At 39.9% G+C, this 18,956-nt stretch overlaps 1 long non-coding RNA gene across 2 annotated transcripts in view; it reads right to left on the bottom strand.

Annotated features, from left to right (window-relative positions):
- Window positions 1-8,573: 8,573 nt before the first annotated feature.
- LOC121657386 overlaps window positions 8,574-18,956 on the bottom strand; it is a 13,060-nt gene continuing 2,677 nt past the window's right edge. Inside the window, exons 2-3 of one of the 2 annotated variants that reach the window (XR_006013601.1) lie at window positions 18,224-18,302; window positions 8,574-8,689 (exon numbers count right to left, since the gene is read on the bottom strand). This is a non-coding gene — a long non-coding RNA (uncharacterized LOC121657386). Of the gene's footprint in view, window positions 8,690-16,455; window positions 17,131-18,223; window positions 18,303-18,956 lie in introns of those variants that run through there. The other variant, XR_006013602.1, reaches the window with a different exon arrangement.

An 18,956-nucleotide genomic window follows, 5' to 3' on the forward strand; every position in this document is an offset into this window, starting at 1 on the left:
GTTGCCTGCAAAAGTCTAGAAGTGGAGATTATCCAGATAACTCACTACAAGGGCAATTTTTAGAGAGGGGAAAAAAGAAATTTCTCAGATAATTCCCCTTCATCCCTGTAATATAAATGAGAAATCCAAGGCTCTTACTGTGTCCATGTGCATACATATGGTCTGACACTCATCTTGGGATTGTGCTACATAAGATGCATCTTGTTGCATCAACCTAATGACTGCAGTGCTTGGCAAAGCTGAACTTTTGGCTAGAAAGGGATATTTCTGGGGTTTAAATACTGTAACTCTAAACAATGCCTCTAACTTTGCTTCTTTCACTGTTCCTAGTCAAGAATCCTGTTGGTCTATTCCATCTTGCAGCATGATTGCGTAAGAATATATAAGTATACATCAAAGTAGTAGAAGAAACATGGTAAGAGGAAAACTTACCTAGGATCTTTTCAGAGAGCCCTGAGTGAACCTTCGCTGGCAGTCTTCAGATGTTAGTGACTTCCCTGAGAGATGACCTTCCCCTCCTGAGAGCCAACAGGCTCTAACATTATTTGGCCTATAAGGTCCCTCTTTGTTCTACTCTGAAAATCCACCTGCCTTGTGTGGATAGGGTTTATCTCATCATGTACTCTTTCATTGAACTCTTGGGTTATACTTGAGGGGCATCAGGGAAAAAAACAAGAGAAAACTTTTAAAGCAGGCTCCTTGCAATACCATAGCAGTCAGACTTGGTTGCATCTTCTTGCTAAACACTGATAGGCCACATACAGCCTTGCTGGGATACCTGAGAAAACATCCTTATTGCTTTCCTCTATCTGCGTGGAAGGTTTATGAAGAATCTGGTGTCAGATAAACAAATACCATAAGACTGTCTCTAAAAGCTTTGTAATATTTATAGTGCCAAATTCCTGAGGCTGCCTTATCACAGACCTGTACAGCTGGTTCCTGAAAAATAAGGATCTCTTGATGTTTTTCTTACTCCAGATGCTGGTCTCCCCTCAAAATCCGCGCTGCAAAAATCAGCTTTAACATGTCAATGGAGTAGTGAAGCACACTTGGAACTGCCTAGGCACTGCCCTCAGCTATAGTGAAAATTGTGTGGATGCTTTATAAAAATTATCTTTTAAAGTAATAATAATGATGATTATTATAGTGTTATTTGTTAGTGTTTTATATTACAGATCAGCTGGCTTCTGGATCAATGGAATGATCAACAATGCACTGTATCTGTTACATGACAGAGACATTTTCAAAACAAAATTTGGATTCTTCTCACAACAAAGAGAGAGAGTCAGAGTGTGCCCAATGCAGTTCCCTGCAACACACACGAAACCACAAAGGAATTACAGGACCAAAGGAAAGGAGAAGGTATCTAAGAAAGAACATAGAAGCTGAGTTTGCTGCAAATCCGTGGAGCAGTGATTTGGCATTACAGAAGACGGATAAGAAGACGAGAAGCTTAGAAAAAAGTTGAGGCGATGAATCTTGGAGCAAAGTGCAGAAGAGGTGGCCAAATATAAGCAAAGTGTTGATAAAAGTGACCAAAACACTGTGGAATAGTAGTCTATGGAGAAAACTGAGAAATTAGGGGAATGAAAAGAAGAAATCGCACACTGAGAAAAACATAGCGGATACCTGCATGTACCAAACAAAGGAGTGTACGTCTTCCTTATCTGTGTATACACAAAAGCCAGTCCGAGCCAGAGTTTCTGTCAACATGGTTATTATAAACAAGAAGGGATGGGTAGCTGGGAGAGTGGGATGAGAAAGTTACAGTGCATTAGAACAAAAATATAGAGTGAATTTCTAAAGCCTGGGATCACGTAGTTCTCACAATAAAGCAAACAAGGCAACTGGCAGAGTTCTATAGGGAAAATGACATCACTGCAGATTTTTAGGGATAATCATTTAACTGGATTAGCCCCAAAGTGCTGTGTCTAAAATCAGCATCCCTGTCTCTTTATGTACTCCAGATGAAACACATTAGCAGAAATATGGCAAGGGACATTCACAATGCACTGTTCTACATTATCAGCATTTTTTACAAATCTGCAATTAGTCTAAAGGGCCTGGGTAAATTAGGCCTCTTGATAAATGAAGCACCTAGACAGGTCTCAGATTTATTGGATCTAGCTGTCCTGCTGTCCAGAGCCTGTTGGCTAGGCTGTGGAACAGAGATGGTACAGTGGGAAACTCTATGAAGCCAACATACTTGTGAACTGCTGAGTAAATGTTGAAAAAGCCCTGACTAGGATTGCTGACTGATTAGACTTGGAAAGTTTCTGCCAGGAATAGGGTAAGTTAAGGGAAAATGCAATGAGTGAATAAGTTAAGAGATCCTCTTCAAAATTAGGTATATATGTGTGTGAAATCCTCTGATATTATAGTGACAGGGACACATAGTGCCTGAGACAGAGATGAACACATATGGAAAATCAGAGAGAATCAGAGAGGAGAGAGAGGAGAGAGAGAGAGGGGGAGAGAGGGAGAGGAACACTTAGTGAAGCCAAAGCTGGTATTTTCATATTGTATAAATTCTGGAGAAAAAAGGATGCAATGTTATCAATTCTTCTCCTTCCCCTGACCCTAAGCAAGTCTGTCTGAGAGGTGAATATTTTCATTCCTGAAGGGAAGACTGGTAGTTTCTGTTACTTTTCACCTCCAGAGTAATTTTAAAGAAAACAGTATACTATGATAGGGCATCTTTGATACATGCAGCTATTTGCTTACAAGCATAGCCTGCTCCTATCTATTTTAATACCTCCCCTGAGCTAACTATCACAAGATAAAGTTGCTGTCACTGGGAAGCAAAAATAGTCTGGAGGGAAGGAGGTATAGGGAATGTCCAGAATATTCTTATTTATATCTCAAGATCATCTGCAGTGATTTCCATCTACAGTGTGGCGACACCTGCCAACTCCTCTGCTGTTGCTCTTGCTGAACTCAGCTGAACAAACCAGTTAGGATTTTCCAGCAGATGTTCAGATGTTTCTCTTCTCCCACTCTCCTTCTTTTCTGCCTTCTGTCTTTTAAAAGCCCTGCAGGACCCCAGGTTTGCAACTCTACCGAGCTTCTCAGAAACAGACCACATCCAAAGTTCCACTTATTGCAGTGCTCAGATCAGCAGAACTAATAATTGAGCATAAAGACACTTCATACTGGTTGTGAAAAGTGGGGAAAAGCAGAAGAAGGAACTAAAATGTCTAGACCTGTTTGTTTCTGAAGGAAGTGCAGAGGGCTGCCACTCCTGTCTGACTGCTTCTTTGCTCCCTGATCACTCAGCGTTCTTTAGTAAACCCACATTGATTTCCCTGTCGATAGTGTTCCCTCCAATCACAAAGAAACTGTCAGTGCCAAATAAATGGCCGAGTGTTTTCCAGCAGCACACTTAGTTCATCCACCTTATAAAAAGCTTACTTTGCTGCTGTATCTCTCTCTCCTTTCAAATGAGTACACTCTATGTGATCTTAGAAGTAAGAAAGAAATCTCTTGTGCCTACCAGGGACCCAAATTCACACTGGAAGTGCACAGTGTATCCAATTACACTGCAGTTTGATCCTGTTACTTTTCAAGACCTTCTAAATTATGGAATTAAAATGGTTTAGTGGAAAAAAGGGCTGGTGACACTAGCAGTGTTAAGAATTTAGAATGTGCCTTCTCATATATTAAAAAAGGCTCTTTGAATATCATCAAAGAGATTTAAGAATTTTTATTCCTTTTTAAAGCTGTTTTAAAACTGATTAGGCTTTTTAGAATATGTCTGTCTCTCTCTCTTTCCCACTGCCTTTTCTCCCAAGTCTTGCCTCCTGCTGATTAATCAAACTTTTCTTTGTTAACATAGGGCACTTCTGCCAAAATATCATCATTTTGCCAAAGAATGAAGCAGGCAGCCCAGCACTGAGACCTGGCACTGTTTGTGTTAAGGTCTCCTAAACGCTGTAGGTGTAAAATGACTAGAGAGAATCAGCACTTTTCCAACCACTTAATCTTTCCAACAACAACAAAAGCGCCTGACACTATTCTCACAGAAATAAAAAAAAAGGTGGGGAAAACACAGAGGGAAGCTAAAAGTTCTGATGTCCTGTGCACTTGAAAATAATAAAGGAACTTCCTTGGGAAATGTCTGTGAGTTTTTCAGTGGGGAGGTGAAGCCAGATGTATGTCTGTTTGGGAATGAATGTGCACTTATCTTTGTTGAGGCTGAGGGCATCTGCATCCATGCAGCCTAGGCTATGCAGCACCACTGTGAAAATGTTGATATTCACCATTTGAAAGCAATTAGCAGGGCTGTTGTCTTTAAAGTATTCCCTATGTTGAAAATGCTTACAATAATAAACACTAATTGCTTTCAAATGGCAAACTGGAACCACTGCATCTGGGTGGTGTTCCACAAGTGAGCATGAAGGCGCATGTATCTGTGGGTGTAGAGATATATATGGATATGTGTGTATGCATGTTTGTGTGCGCATATGTGTAGATGTGAGTCTAACATAAAACACACAGCCACACCAGCCAGAAACAGAAACCTTCTGCATGTGTTATTCCTGTCCAGGAAAGAAAATCAGAGATAAGGTGACTTTCAAAGGCTGAAGAGAAAGAAAAGATGACAGGCTATCCTGCAGAATCTGAAGGAGAGAAAGCACAGTCTTGTTGTTTAGGCACAGAACTGTGTATGGCCATCTCTGGGTGCTGGGACCAGCCTTGACAGAACAAGTCCCCTGCTGGAGACAATCTGGCTGTCAGGGACATTCACCAATACACTGGGACTATGAGAGAGCGGTTTTCAGCAGCCTTGATCATCATCAGGAGGAGAGGTGAAGGGATGTTTGACTTTTTTCAAACTGTAGAATGTGAAGTTGGGCAATGAAAAATAAAGTGTCTAAACTTAGTAGTGCTTCTTTAACAGTCTAGCTGATGACCTTTTTCCACCATAGAAGATCTCCTGAGGCTAGCACTGAGGCTCTGTTCATAAATGCTTATCAAATATATTGACATTCTCAGCTGCTCTGAGCTAAGTTGCAAAATGTTCTCACTCCATGAGGGATGGGTTGCTAACAAGCCTGTATCTCTTCTCACACCAGTGTAAATCAGAAGCAACACCAAAACAGTCAACGTAAGCCATACTGTCATCAAATTGGAATGAGCGAGGGGAAAATCATGCCTGATTCTGCTTGTCAGTTTACAGCTAAGTTGGAAATCACATGCTTGGCCCTAATTGAACAGTTCTAAATGAAACAGAAGTTCAGTTCATCTTATTCAAACCCCACAGTAAAAATTAACCTAGCTTGCACTGTCAGCAATAATCATGTAAAGTCCTGTGGGACTGTAAAGTTGCAGATGAAAAAAAATATCCTCCCAGTGAGGATGGTATTACACTTTCTAAAGCACCAGAAGCTAGGATCAGAGCTCACCCTCAGGACTATGGCTCCCAGAAATGCGCAGCCCTTGCACAATTCTTCCACTGCTCTGTAAAATGCAGGGCAAGATATACTGTGGCTGTCTCTGGCAGCTGTGTTAGGCCAAACAATGAGTCCTTTAGAAAATCATCCTCACATCTGTGAATAATAATTGGAACATAGACTGGGGACGGCTCTCCATCACAATGTCTCTCTGCAGGGAGGCTTGCAGTTTCCTGCAGTGGGAGAGCAAGCAGGAGGTCCATCAACTCCTGGAAGACTCATTCTGGGAGATCCCAGCTTGCTTTGGTTTGGCAGGAGAGGAGGAGGCCATGAGTTCTCTGGGTTGGCAGGGCTGATGCTCAGTGGATTTGCAGAGCTCTGCTGAGTCTTGGAGCTGCACCATGCAGGTGGCCCTGCCATACAGAAATTCAGGAGGGAGCCACTGAAGGACAGGCACCCTGCCTGGTGGTGTGCTCCCCAGCAGTAGCACCAGTGTCTTCCTCCTGCAGAAGGAGTCGGAGACACACAGGCCCACCGTCACGCCGAGCAAGTCACAGAACTCATGGGGAGTCTTTGTGTGACAGCAGAGGATGAGCAGCCCTCCTCCATTGCAATGTGTGGGTACTCCAACACCTCAGCTTGCATCAGGTCAGGCTTAGGTTCAATATCAGCAAAAATTTCTTCACTGACAGGGTGGTTGGGCATTGGAACAGGCTGCCTAAGAAAGTGGTGGAATCACCATCCCTGGAAGTGTTCAAAAGGCATGTGGATGTGGCACCTGTGGAAATTTAGTTATTTAATCAGTGTTAGGTTATCAGCTGGAGACAGTGATATCAGAGGTCTTTTCCAACATTAACAATTTCATGATTATATACTACTACTTATTTCCAACAGTGTTTGGGATGTAAATTCTGGGGAAAAGAGCTTAGCATGAGATACTACTAATTTTTTGGTAAGAGAGAATCCTTAGAAACAGTAAAGTGACTGATTGTGCGTTCCTCTGAGGTTGTCACTGTCCCTATAAAACCTACTTGCCTCCCTCTTGGCCTCTCTGCATCTTTGCTGGCATTGACTTTAGATGCTAGCACCGACAGAGGCTTTGTATCTCCCCCATTCAAAGTACTGTAAAACATGACCGAACAGGGAATATCGGAGGCCGTTAAACATGCTTTAAAAGTTCTTTAATTTGATGTATCATGATAACTGCACTTTAATAAAAGCAATCTCTGGTCTTAATAGCCATACAATAAACTGTTATTTATATGAGTCAACGTGCCTGGCTGAGCCTTCCAGGTGTGCCCCAGACTTTGAATCATCAGAGCAATCCAGAGGGAGGACGTTGTCTGACAGAACCCAAACAAGGCTTATAAACAGGTGCCATTTGGCCTAGTCGCATCTAGGGGTATGCTGGCTATATTAAGCGCCTGGCACAACATGGCACTTTCAGTGCTTTGATTTATTTCAGTATTACATTTAATTGTTTCCTTCTTGCCGAAGCTTTAACATGCAATGCTTGTAAATATAACCTGCGCCCTCCATATGGCATGCCGGTTTTCCATTTTCAAATGCAATCGTCCTGGAATAATGACTGTGGTATAACTCAATTTGAGTTCTGCTGCTGGGGACTTTATTACATAATGCTTTCTAATTGACCCTCATAGTTTAATAAGACAGAACATTTCGCCAGAACATTGACAAAAGTTATTAATTTTCACTTCAGCAGAGACCAGTGTCCCAATTAAATCCCATGATAATGCCTGACTGACTGACTGACCTCATTATGGCTAATGCTTATTAGTCCTGCAGAGAGGATAACATCACACACTGTTAAAATGGCTAAATGAGCACATACAACTATTCAGCATGATTATAATTTACATACATGACTAATTTTACTCCACCAGTCCTTGTCTGGTGAAACTAATGCTGTAAACTCCTGTCACACAACAAGATAGCCGCTGAGAATTTTGAACCTATCATAAAAAAAGACCTTTAGTGTTTTAACAGAAAACAACACCCAGTTAAATCCTGCCTGCCTTCTTGAAAAACAGTTATAAGTACTCATAGTATGTATACTTCAACTGGTAATGTGCTTATGCATGTTTCTTTTTAAAAAGTAATTACTTCATTTTCTTTAATGAACTAAAATAATGGCTAAGATCAAACCTTTCTGAAAGCATTTTTAGGTGCCATACAGTTTAACTGCTCTTCCTCATGAAGGGCTGTGTTTTTACATTTTCTAGGAGATGTTAAAATGTAGTATACACAGCAATTTGCATTCATCAGAACCTTTCCCTCTGCCTCTTTTAATAGTTCCTCTCAGGAAATCACTTAAGCCAAAATCCTTTATTAATACATTATAAACTAAAGAAAGCACAAGTTTAAAAAAGTCACCTGTTTTGACAGAGCCCTTCTGAAAGAATGGCTGCATTTTTCATGTGGTTTTAAGAAGAAGAAGGGTAGGTGAGTACAGTGTAAGGACTTCTTACACCCTTTCACTATGGTTTTAAGTTGCTATAATTACATACATCTCATGATATGGAGCATGTACCAATACTCCATCCTCAAGATTTTCTGTGGCTTTATTCCATCTTTTTCCCACAGGATTGTACATTTGACAAAGAAAAACAGTGAAAGCCTGTCTCCCAGGATTTGGTTTGTTCAGAGGCAGGGCACTGTGAACTTTCAGACGAGAAATTGACAAGACAGGACAAGACTCACAGATGCTGGCAGATTAAGATAAATAGCAACTACCTCACACACACACACATATGCAACCTCACCAGGGCCAGGTGATTTTCAGGTTAACAAGGTTAACTTTCTCAGACACACCTCAATGGCATCACAGTCTATGTCCCCTTTCCTTCCAGTAAGATTTATCCGTAATAGAGTGGCCTCTTTGAAAAAAGAACTTCCAAGCCTGGTGGGCCTAGGCTCAGAGGTCATTCTTCTTCAAAATGACCATAAAAGCAAAGCCAAGGTCATCTACAGCAGTTGCTGCCACTGCATAAAGGCTGCATGCATGAGAATGACTGCCAGGGAAGAGTCCCTTTCCCTATACCAGTTCCTTCCTCCTTTTGTTTTCAGACACATCACTTTTTCACTCATAAATCCCTTAACTCATGAGACTGGGTTGAGCCTTTCAGCCTTGTTTCCAACCATGCATTTTCTGCATTCATTGTTTGCAGTCACATACCTCATACCAATGCCTTCAATATACTTCCTGCTCAATCCCCATCTTAATCACATTTCATCTTCTGTCGTTACACCTTGGAAAGGAATATAGCTGACATTGTCTATAAAAATAAAGTGCAGACACAGCAGAAAATTAAGTCTCAGACATATACAATAGATGTTTGCATGGTTACAACTGAGCAAAGAATTTGGCCCAGCATGTTTGTAAATAAAACCTTGAAGGTGCTGAGAGATGTTAATTAAGTTGATAGTGTATTCTTAATTTAAATTTAAGTATTTGTATTTTGCCATTTAACTGTCATGTTTCATTTCCAGTATTGTGTTATGTTCACTAACAACATTATGAGACATAACATAGCGTGATCCTTCACTATGCAAAAGAAGCCAAGCAATTGTGAATGCATTAAAGAAACATCTGATCACACCATGCATTATGTAAACAATTATTCCAAACAGAAAATAAGATACTGTAAAACAGATCTTCAGTTCTGGTACAAATCTTCACCATACTCTATTTTGCTGCCACTTTTGATTGTTGTTATCTGGGGAAGGAGGGAAGCAAGCAAGCAAGCAAGCAAGCAAGCTGCCTGAGTCTGGAAGCTGCTGATTTGTGTATGATGATCAGCATTCACACTGTCAGGAAGATCTGAAAATATCCGAAACAAAAATGGCCAAATGGACTCCATCTAGACAACTAAAGGATCACAGGGTCTGTCCATGAATAACATTTCTTTAATTGAGCCTTCTTAGGAAGAGAAATACTGTGGTTTGAAACTTCCTGCGGTTCAGCATAAAATTTTTTTTCATATTGTTTTTTCATATGTTTTTTTCACTTAGTAATCCTTCCAAAATCATTCATAAAGGGATCGACCACAGTTTAGGCATAGGGAAACAACACTAAATCAGTACAGGTAAAAGACAAAATGGACTGTCTGGAAGCTACATACAGTGAGGAACAGAAACAACTATAATGCTGAGTTCAGGCTAGCAGGAAGAAGAGTCCAAAGATATATCTATGGCAGTAGTGTTACACACACAACAGCAGAAGGAAATAAAGTAGCAAGACAGGTGAACAGCTGGAAAATAGATAATAAAAGGCCATAGGGAAGGGGAGGAAAAACTGATGAAAAATGGAAGTTCATGGATAGTGGTCAGGCAAAGGCCTTGTATACTTTAGGTAATGCTGGGTTAGACAAGTAAAGCAAGTCATGAGTTCAGGAAGGTTAGAAAAGGGGAAAAAGGAGGGGAAATAGTATGAAAAGAAGTTTGTTCTTTTTCAACATCTCAGAAGTCAAAATGCTATACTGTGGAATCAAGTGAAAAGGAAGTCAAGGAATTTGTAATAGAAGACTTCTTCATCTGGGGTCAGTCAACAGTTACACTCCAGTCAGATCATGGTGGGAGCCATGTGGACAGAATGTGGCTGTTAGTAACAACAGGAATTCAGAAAGGAACACTTTTGTCCATTTATTTTAGAACAATAAAGAAGAGCATAAAGGTCACAAACTAGTCATGGGAGTTGAACCTAAATAAACTGCTGCCTTATTAGTTCACTCTCAACCTTAAGGGATGCTTTCAGCACTCCTAGAAATGTTTTCTCTCTGGTTCTTATCACTCATGAAGCCTTTCTCAAACACTTATTTTGACGAAACAGCTTGCTGCTTCCATTTATACTATATGGACTGACAACAAACTTTACACCTCAGTGTGCTTTCTTCTCCTACTCTTCCCTCACCTCTGCAAGCGCTTCCTTGATACATTAACTCATGGGATGAATCTTTTGAGTTTAATGCTTTCTATGAAGACTGCAGCTCCTTCTAAATACATGTAACTGGAGGCCACTGCAAGAATTCCTGTCTGAAGCTGATTTTGCTGCGGTGGGTGTAAATAGTCCAACCTGCGCATCAGCTGAACTGTGTAAGATAAGAGTCTAAAGAGAAGAAAATAGGAACAGTGTATGTCACTTTTAAGCAGTATATTCCAGGTGGGGATGGAGAAAAGGAGGAGGAAGGAAGTACTGCCTGCAGGTTGAACACTGACTATGCAAGAATTCTGTTTACAAATTACTGGGGGAAAAAAATGGAATAAGAAGAAAAAGCAGTACTTCCTTTCAAAATTGTTTGCACTGTGAAATCAGAAAAGAACCTCCTGTAACAGAAAAATAGCCTCCCTTCTGCCACCTTTGGTGTAGAAAGTGGTACATACTGATAGTAATGCTATGCTACAGGTCAAGTAAAGATTAATCTATCCCATTGATACTGTAAGGGGAGTCTGGGTAGGCAGTAAGTAATCATTCCATTTGGAATTGGTCCAGAATGTGGGGGTTAATGCACCCATTCTTGCAAAATATATCATAAGACCTTTAATGAGCTGAGTGGTCAGTATCAAATCTTGGAAAGGTGTCTAAATGCTCTCCTGACATCATTCTGGGCTGTGGTTCAGCATGGACTAGGGATGAGAGAAGGGAGAGAAAAAAAGGAAAATGCCACCTACAGTACTGAGTTGCCAGCACCTAATAAAGAACAAGGAAATGAAAAACTAATCAAAGGTGAAGAAAGGACATGAAAAATTTAAAAGATCAAGTCCAGAGTGGACTACAGAAAGGACTAGAAGCAATGGAAAGGAATGGAAAGAATGGAGGAAAGAAAACAAAGTAAGAAAATGAAACCTGAAGAATGGAAAATCGTTGCTATCTAGAAAAAGAATAATAAGTTTTAAAAAATCAACCAACGAACCAAAACAAAACACAAAAAATCCACAAAAAAACCCAAAAAAAACCCCAATCCAAAACAAAACAAAACAAAACAAACAAACAAAAAAAAACCAAAAAAAAAAACAAACCACAAAAAAACCCACAAACAAACAAAAAAAAAACCACACCAAAAAACCCAGCCATAAGAAATACATGGAAAGAAGAGATAGTTGGCCTCCAGGATGTGGCAGGAGTAATTTATCGACAGAAGAAGACCTCACTGTGGAAGGGAGAGGGAGAGAGAGAGAAGAAAAGAGAGAGAGAGAGAAAGAGAGAAATTAAATTAATTTTTCCCCTCTATGTTCACAAAGGAAGATAAGAGACAAATGCCAGGAACAGACATAAATTTCCCTGGGGTAGAAGACGAAATATTGAAGAAAATCAGGATCATGTCAGACCAGGTGATTGAGAAATTAGAACTTCTGAAGACTGAAAAAGCTTTACAGTCAGATTAGTTCCAACAAAGGACAGTGAATGAAGGATGGGGTAAAGAAATGGAGGAAATCTTTAGATTGCATTTTGGTACAGCAAACCTGGGCTAAAATGGTTCACAAAAAGTTCAGGAACTGTTGAACCAAATATCTCAGGAACTGCAGGATCAGTGTTTCATATTGACTGCGACTCCACCCTAGAGGGACAGAAAGCAGGGGAGACTTCAAAGGTTTTCTCCACAACCACGGAGGTCACCGTCTGCCTGTTTGCTCACTTTTATGTACCTGGCACTTGAGATCTGCTGGCAGTCATTTCAGCGTGGCTCCAGTGACAGGGTGGGCCAGTAACTTTACATGTGGGGTGTCAGGAAGAACTGTGTTCCCTCTACTCTTTAAATCAACATTGTAAATGTGTCAACATCACCCGTAGGAAGCATTAGAAAGTGTTACTTTAAAGTGTTTAGAAGGCAGCTTGGATTTTTTCCATTGGAGTTTTGTGTAAACAAGGCTTTTCTACTACCTGGGGCTCCTGTGGGAGGCACCCAGTCACCACAATGAGAAAATACATGCTGGAAAATACACAGCAAAGGCAGAACCAGTGAAGATTGCTGTATTTGCCATGTATGCATCTAGGTCAAATTCAGCAGTAAAACAGTAGCCAAACCTCGCTAGAAAATAGCTGTAATGGGGTACATTTCATGCCGTATTTTGGCATTTAGTGTTTGTAACATTCTGTGCTGAAGGAAAAGAAAGGTGTGGAACAGTCTGTGTGACTGAGAGGGTGTCAGATTAAAAGAGATGGAGCAAATTAGAGATTGTTAGGAAGCTCTGATTACTCACAACTTCTCAGAAAATTACACTCTAGTTATTTGTTTGGCCGCTGCTTATGTCACCAGTATGTTTGCTCTGGTCTAAAATACTTGCACACAGAAACGCCAAACTGAAGTTAATGGGACTGACATGCTGCAAGAGACTAGATAATTAATACCAGGGTTGGGGTGGAGCAGGACAGGACTGCTCCACTCATTTGTTTTGTCCTGCTAATTTATTATCCATTGTATGAAACAGCTGTAATTCTTTAGCAACACATAAACGAGATTTCTGCCAATTAATAGCAAAGAATCTCACAGCATTGATTGTTGCCCTGTGTCTTAGTCTGCAAGGTCTGCCTCAGACACCCTCTTAAGGAGTAGATGCCATTCATGGATTTGCTTGAGGGTAAGAAAGTATCCCAGCCTTATGGTCTGAGTAACTGTGAAGTTTCCACTTTTCCAGGGCACTCAAAATTCCTGATATTATAAGATTTCAGTAAATTCTTTCAGCACACTTAATTATTTTTTATGTAAAAGGCAATATAAATATAGGTTGTTCATGGCAGTGCAAAGTCTCACGCAGTGAATTCCCATTACAGCTACAACAGCCTTTTTATTTTTTGTCTCATTTCTGAAGAGTTGTTAAGAAATGTCTACAACCCATTGGAATGACAATGGCTAAGTATTTAAAAAAGTCTCTTACGATCAAATTTTTCTAACCTGGATTATTATACGGGGCTTTCATCTTGCACAAATAAGTAGTTGTCTGCACAACAACCAGATTTCCTTATGTAAATCTGCAAATAGCCAGCAAGATTCTCTCTCTGCACATTACCTATGTATGCAAATAAGTCTTTTGAGAATAGCTCCATTTTAACTTCTACATGTATACACATTCAAGAACAGTCAGATTCTTGCTCATATTATCTAAGAAGGTTGATCAAATACTAAAATTTACAGGATCAATATTTTTTTCTTTTACAAACACAACCAAAGACATTGAGATTTGTGTATATAACTGCATATCAGTTTCACTGGAAGCAGGAAGCTTCAAAAGGAACTGCTGCCAACAGGACAACAAAGCTCATGATTTTAACCTTTGCCCTGTAGTCTGTAAGTCAAAGATCAAAGTTCCCTAGTTCCAAAGTTGTTTGCATACAGTCATTCAACACAACATATGCTTTCAAGGAATTCCTTTGTAAATACAATTATAATGTGCAAAACCCAGCAAAACAAAACAGTAACGTATGTTCATGTTGATTGAAGGTTAAAATCATACGTCACTCTCAGTTTCAGTTTCCTGGGTTTTGGGTTTGCTCTCTCAGATAATAAAAATTGTGCTTTGCAGAACAAGGTGTGTAATAAATTTAGAAGGAAGTTTAATTGGTAGTTTCTGGGATTAACAGCAAGAATGTGAGTATGAAACTACTTACACTATGCACAAACTTGATATGATTTCAATAATGTCTGCACAAAAGGGGAACCTTATTGTTACTTTCAGCTATGCTAGGAAAGTCTGTATTTCCCCAGTAAAGATTCAAGAGCACTAGGCACAAAAATATTGCATTAGCTCTTAGGAAATATTTTGTGCTGGTGACATTTCTGTGATTGTTTTTGGAAGTAGTGACTTAAGGCTCATTAGGTAATGCTAGTTTAGTGCAGACAAATGTAGTAGGTAGTTTTTCACCCATCACCTTTAAAAGTGGATTGAATGCATTGTATTGTATGACCAGAGAGCACAATGCTGACAAGGACGTTCAATTCCTGCCTGTATTTTTACTGCTTGATTATCAGCAGAGCTGTGTGGAGCCTGATGTCTCTTCTAAAGAACAGCAGCTCTAAAAGTGCACCACATCCTTCATGATGACATAGACAGTGAATGTCTATTGCCAAAGCAACGTCCTGAAGGAGGACACAAAACACTGGGGGCTTTTTTGTACCTTCAGTGTCAACGAGCAGATTGTGCTTCTCCATGATGTTAATCTAATTTGAGAAAACAGATTGTTCAAAACATCTTGTCATTGCTTATAGTGCTGTAAGCATAAATGTGCTATATTCTCAGAATGCAATTTGCAAGAACCTCGGTTTGTGTGTTTAAAATTGTGCAAGATTTGCAATAAAGTGCAAAGACAGTTGTTTTGCACTTTTTCCAGTGCCAGAGGGACTGGGGAAAAAAGTATTCTCCAAATACTAAATTTGAACACTGACTTTCAAGAAGCTGAATAAAAATTTAAAAATAATAGTGCTTTTCTATGTTTTTTCTCCCCAAAAAAATTTATCAAAGATTTTTTAATGGGAAAGAGTACATTGAGTTTTAATTTCAGATAAATCAAAATATCCAAAATCAAATATATTTTTGCTTTTCTTCACAAATTGTTACTGGAGATTTCATTTCCTAGTAAGTATTTTTTTCACTGTGTCTGTTCACTAGATCTGGATTTTTGCAAAGTTTTTAAATTTTTGCATATCTTCCCCACTCATTAAATGTAGCACATTCCCAGTTAACACTGGAATAAAAAGTACTTAAATACCAAAAGAAGCTCTGGTATTTCTGGCCACAAGTTCAGCTGTGAGGTCTATGAAATCTTGCAGGGAAACCTATCCCAGCTAAATATCCAACCGAGTTTTGCAGACTCAACAGATGTGGATGGTTCAAATAAGCATCTGGACTTTTGGTGTTTACATAAAACCAAACGCTGGTTTTCTGAGGTTCCCCAGATCTAGAGACCTCCCTGCCCCTACTGACAAATTCTGACTGAAACCTGAACCATTTGTGACTAACCAGTATCAACTGTCTGAACCAAAACTGGGGACAGAAACCATCTCTGTCGTAAAATCTTTTCAGAGTGTTCAAGCCATGAGGCAAGCCTGGCAATCTGGCTACATCTCTGATTGCTATCAGGGGCTAACACTTCAGCTGGGACAGATGACCATTACACCATTGACTGCCTAGATTTCTGGATTGCTTTGAAGTGAATTTATCACTTACTGAATAACAATATCCTCACAAACAAATTTTGGGAGGAAAAAAAATAGAAAAAGAGAGCTCTTTAGTTGTATTACCAGGCTCTGGATTCAATTAATTTGTAAGAGTTGAGAAAAGCCCTTTTCTTTTTTAAACCAGACATTTATTTTTAACAAGGGATGAAATCATTGGAGAACAAAAACTGAGACATCTGTTGTTTTATATCTGTTTATTGTAAGTGCTTAAATGTGAGTTCGGTTTCACACAGTTTTGACATTGTTGCTTCATTAATAATGATTACGTAATTGCAACCACAAAACAAGCTGTAAGGCTGTAACATTTTCATTACTTATTAGCAAAGAACTCAAAACAAAAGACAGATCAGCAAGGCGGTAGCAAAGATTTTTGTGTTGAAAGTGGTCCATATATAGAATTTCATAGCAGCTGTGATCTGGATCAAACTGGTGAAAATAACTAATAGACATTTCTGTTAAGGAATTTGATTTAAAAAAAGTCAAAATGTCTTTGAAGAGCAGGCTTATTTCATTTAAATTTTGGGGGGAAAAAACAGCAACTCACTGTTGCTGTTTGATAAAGTTGACAAACATCACACTGTTTAAGTAAAAATGTTTTTCTAATGTTTTTCCTAATTTTTGATTAATTTTTTTTACCTTCACACATTCATACAAATATTAAGTCTAATCTGTGATTTCTAAAGGAGCTCAAAATGTAAAGCGAAGCACTCAGGTTATTTAAACCATTGTAGAATTTTACAATTTTAGGTACAACTCTTCAATGCATATTTTTATTTTAATAATGTCAAATAAAAATGAAATTTTACTTTTTTGACAATTAAAATTTTGAATTAGATTTTTTTAAAACCTTTAACTTTTTCATAAGTGGAAATTTAATTTTCTTACTAGCTGCCATGACATGGCCTCGCCTGCACAGACTACTTGGAACAGGCCATTTTCTTTGTAAATTTCCTAGGCAAGGAAGAGTGTGGTAAAGACGAAGTGTAGTGGCTTCAAGCAATGTAATTGTAAAGGAGGAATGCTGGTATCTCACAAGTAGATACATCATAGCCATGCAAGCAGCAGAGACACCATTTCCCAGAGTAGTAACAGACCACAGGGTACACTATATTAACCACAGCTCTATTTTTACATATGTGATGAATATCTTCTGGGTTTTTGCTTAGTATTTACACAGATACATAAATTTTCCACCCTGAAGGAGTCATGCTAGTATGGACAGTTGCTGTGTGAATCAAAGTAGCAGTCACATTTGTTTATAAAACAAATAATCAAAGTAGCAGTCACATGTCATATAAAATCACAGGTTTCAGGATACTCAGGCCTCTGCTCTACTGACTTCCCTTAAGCTGCCACCCCAAACTGACAATACCTTGGGCACAAAAGCTTTCCTATGCAGCAGTAAGCCCATAGAAATGCTCAGTCCATAATTGCAATCACAAATTTTAAGTCAAATTAAAGCCAAGATGCTGGGGTGTTGTATCATCAAAAGTTTGCAGGCTCAGATGGAAGGACTAAGGAGGATTGGCAGGCATGTGGAAACAGAGCTGTAATAGAGACAAACAGGGAGTCTTAAAACTGAGGACAGAGAGCAATTGACTCTGCTAATGGAAACACATGCAGTATTAAATGAAAGTGTTCCGCACCTTCTTCATAAGGCGGCACTTGGGAGCCCAGTCTCTCCATCCTGTAGGGTACATTTCTAACACAGTGTGAGGGGAAAAACAGCTGAGTGATTCCAGCTCCAGTTAATGGGAGCTGTGCTCCTAATCCATGATGTGCAGTGTGAAATATTTACCTATGCCTTTCCAGTGAGGCTACTTATGTAATTTCAGGGGAGGAAGTAGCCAAGGGGAAGCTGCTTTATACCAATTAAATGGAGAGGAATTGGATGGAGGGCAATTCAAAGCATTCACCCTTACAGGGAGATCTATGTTTAAACATCTCAATGGGACATTTTTTAATGAAGAACTAAACTGCACGCCCTGCGTATGTCAGAAAGGGATAGCTGGGGCCCACAACACTGAATTTCTCTCTCAGGAAGGAGACTATTGTGTAGTGTAGCTTCCTGCTGGGTGATATATTTACCTTATCAAGATGATCACAGAGAACAGTGTAAGCATGTATATTCATAAATCACTTCACCTCCAGACTATGATGGGAGAATGTTGCAAGGTTGGAAGGTTTAGAAAACACCTCCAAGTATCTTGAGGCTTTTGTCAAAGTTTATCAGATTCTGTCTGACCCTGATGAGTCTTCTAACTCCTTGTCTTCATCTTACTTTTAAACTTTTCTCCACACTCCTCCTATTTCTTCCATTCTCCATTTGCCCTTCTCCAGCCCCTTCTTCAATTTACTACAAAGCTGCATCTACTGTCTCTACACATAAACAACACTTGTGCAGATCTTCAATCTCAGTCCAGACTGAGGGGATCAAATCAGAAGATTCTGGAAGGTATTATATCATAATATAAAGTCTCTTTGACCCGCTTTGCTAAAATACGAGTGAGTCAAAGCTGGAGTAGTTAACACCCTGAGAAACTAAATGAAAGTCTAACTTTGATATTGGGCAATTTGTTGCAAAACCAGAAACTCTCCCTTATGTTTGGAAGAGAGAGTCTTGGATAACGTGTGACTTACCACCTCTGATGATGTTGCTGTGTATTCTACATTCACAGATCAGAAGTCTCATGAGCAAATGTTGAAAAGAGCATCCCACCTACCATCAGAACCAGCAAAACTTTACTATGGATATTTTGGCATTAACAAAACAAAACCAGCCACCAGCAAAGGAATAGTTATAAATTTATGTTGGGGTTTTAGTTTAGTCTGTTTTTTTTTTTTTTCCTGTTAAAGGAATTTTCTCCCATATGCATGTTGCTAGGGGACAAATAGCTGTACTTAAGAAAGACAAAAGGGGAGTGGGGCGGACCTGGCTACTCTTTTGTCTACACCTGGGTGTGGGGTCAGTTCGCTCTGAGCGTCCAGAGAGAGAAGCTGCAGAGAAAGGAGCTGCTGCTTCTTTCTTTTTGGCCGTTCTTTCTTCCTGCTGGAAACAACGCCGGGACCCCAAAAGCCGCTTTCCCTGCCCTGCTGGAGACCGGGCTGTGGCTGCCCTGCCCCACTGCTGCTTTGAGCTTCCGCTACGCTGTAGCCCTGCTCGCCCTGCCTGCCTGGGCCTCCGTGGGTTTTTCCTATCTGGATACATCTCGTCTGCCACCCGGGATTTGCGTCCGTCCCTGCCGCTTCAGCCGCTGTTCCTGAGAGTCCGGGATCGGCTGCCCAGGGGTTTGTGAAGCCTTTGTTCCATCCCTTCCCGGGATCCCAGAGCACCAGTGCCGCGTGTTTCCCGAGCTCGCTCCGGAGCGCCCCC

The sequence above is a fragment of the Corvus kubaryi genome, unplaced genomic scaffold, assembly GCF_017639235.1.
Source record: "Corvus kubaryi isolate FWS band 111438036 unplaced genomic scaffold, C.kubaryi_AGA036_p1.0 split1-37296, whole genome shotgun sequence".
Taxonomy (NCBI): Eukaryota; Metazoa; Chordata; class Aves; order Passeriformes; family Corvidae; genus Corvus; species Corvus kubaryi.